This window comes from Hypomesus nipponensis, chromosome 19 (assembly GCF_054491055.1).
Source record: "Hypomesus nipponensis isolate SF chromosome 19, ASM5449105v1, whole genome shotgun sequence".
In the NCBI taxonomy this organism is placed as follows: domain Eukaryota; kingdom Metazoa; phylum Chordata; class Actinopteri; order Osmeriformes; family Osmeridae; genus Hypomesus; species Hypomesus nipponensis.
In genome coordinates, this window is record NC_140379.1 from 3,722,501 (window position 1) to 3,725,000 (window position 2,500).

The window sequence follows — 2,500 nt, forward strand, 5'->3', positions numbered from 1 at the left end:
GAGACAGAGAGAGGGAAGAAGGGATGAGAGAGGGAGGAGAGAAAGGAGGGATGAGACAGAGAGAGGGAAGAAGGGATGAGAGAGGGAGGAGAGAAAGGAGGGATGAGACAGAGAGAGGGAAGAAGGGATGAGAGAGGGAGGAGAGAAAGGAGGGATGAGACAGAGAGAGGGAAGAAGGGATGAGAGAGGGAGGAGAGAAAGGAGGGATGAGACAGAGATAGGGAAGAAGGGATGAGAGAGGGAGGAGAGAAAGGAGGGATGAGACAGAGAGAGGGAAGAAGGGATGAGAGAGGGAGGAGAGAAAGGAGGGATGAGACAGAGAGAGGGAAGAAGGGATGAGAGAGGGAGGAGAGAAAGGAGGGATGAGACAGAGAGAGGGAAGAAGGGATGAGAGAGGGAGGAGAGAAAGGAGGGATGAGACAGAGAGAGGGAAGAAGGGATGAGAGAGGGAGGAGAGAAAGGAGGGATGAGACAGAGAGAGGGAAGAAGGGATGAGAGAGGGAGGAGAGAAAGGAGGGATGAGACAGAGAGAGGGAAGAAGGGATGAGAGAGGGAGGAGAGAAAGGAGGGATGAGACAGAGAGAGGGAAGAAGGGATGAGAGAGGGAGGAGAGAAAGGAGGGATGAGACAGAGAGAGGGAAGAAGGGATGAGAGAGGGAGGAGAGAAAGGAGGGATGAGACAGAGAGAGGGAAGAAGGGATGAGAGAGGGAGGAGAGAAAGGAGGGATGAGACAGAGAGAGGGAAGAAGGGATGAGAGAGGGAGGAGAGAAAGGAGGGATGAGACAGAGAGAGGGAAGAAGGGATGAGAGAGGGAGGAGAGAAAGGAGGGATGAGACAGAGAGAGGGAAGAAGGGATGAGAGAGGGAGGAGAGAAAGGAGGGATGAGACAGAGAGAGGGAAGAAGGGATGAGAGAGGGAGGAGAGAAAGGAGGGATGAGAGAGAGAGGGAAGAAGGGATGAGAGAGGGAGGAGAGAAAGGAGGGATGAGACAGAGAGAGGGAAGAAGGGATGAGAGAGGGAGGAGAGAAAGGAGGGATGAGACAGAGAGAGGGAAGAAGGGATGAGAGAGGGAGGAGAGAAAGGAGGGATGAGACAGAGAGAGGGAAGAAGGGATGAGAGAGGGAGGAGAGAAAGGAGGGATGAGACAGAGAGAGGGAAGAAGGGATGAGAGAGGGAGGAGAGAAAGGAGGGATGAGACAGAGAGAGGGAAGAAGGGATGAGAGAGGGAGGAGAGAAAGGAGGGATGAGACAGAGAGAGGGAAGAAGGGATGAGAGAGGGAGGAGAGAAAGGAGGGATGAGACAGAGAGAGGGAAGAAGGGATGAGAGAGGGAGGAGAGAAAGGAGGGATGAGACAGAGAGAGGGAAGAAGGGATGAGAGAGGGAGGAGAGAAAGGAGGGATGAGACAGAGAGAGGGAAGAAGGGATGAGAGAGGGAGGAGAGAAAGGAGGGATGAGACAGAGAGAGGGAAGAAGGGATGAGAGAGGGAGGAGAGAAAGGAGGGATGAGACAGAGAGAGGGAAGAAGGGATGAGAGAGGGAGGAGAGAAAGGAGGGATGAGACAGAGAGAGGGAAGAAGGGATGAGAGAGGGAGGAGAGAAAGGAGGGATGAGACAGAGAGAGGGAAGAAGGGATGAGAGAGGGAGGAGAGAAAGGAGGGATGAGACAGAGAGAGGGAAGAAGGGATGAGAGAGGGAGGAGAGAAAGGAGGGATGAGACAGAGAGAGGGAAGAAGGGATGAGAGAGGGAGGAGAGAAAGGAGGGATGAGAGAGGCAGAAAGGGGAGAAGGGTTGAGGGGCAGGAATGGAAAGATTGGTTGAAGGTGGTGTTTTTTTTTTTTTATCAACAGAAACTGTGGTTCTGAGAAACACTGCAACTTCAAGGCTTCATTCAAGGTTCTCTTGGCTTTGTCCAGCCTACTGGAGAGCCAGGGCACCGCACACCTCCTCCGCTCCTACTGAGCACATCAATCCTGGCACATCGTTTTCTCCCAGTCAGAGAAAAATATACAACCCTTCATCCCTCACACCCGCTAACACGCAGAAAGACAAAACGCCAACAGACAGCCTTGAAGACAGCGTGCCGGCCACAGAAGGCCCTCGCTATCCTCCTCCAGGAGAGGCATGGGATAAATATTATACTGGGAACTCTTCCCACTCGCCATGATTGAAAGCATTGCTGCTCCGCTAGTTCCAGACGTGACCACTTCAGTGGAGCGCAGAGAGGATTCGGAGGCTCCTCCTGATTGGAGTGGCGTGACGTGTGAGAATAGTGCTGGTGGTCTCTGTTGCTTTGAACAGACTGCTTGACACGTACAACAGCTTTGACATGGGGGGACTGTTCTGGTGCTGTTTACTGATGGACTGGATAAAAGCTGTTTACTTCACCATGTGGAATGGCATGTCTTGTGAATGATCCTCACTAGCTTTTGTATATGAGAACAACTAGAATCTGATGATGTTATGAGCTGTGATAAGACTTGTCTAACTGTTTAGCATT

At 52.2% G+C, this 2,500-nt stretch overlaps 1 protein-coding gene across 1 annotated transcript in view; it reads right to left on the reverse strand.

Moving 5' to 3' along the window:
* The window catches only part of adamtsl3 (ADAMTS-like 3), an 81,666-nt gene that overhangs the window by 40,803 nt on the left and 38,363 nt on the right, over positions 1-2,500 (reverse strand).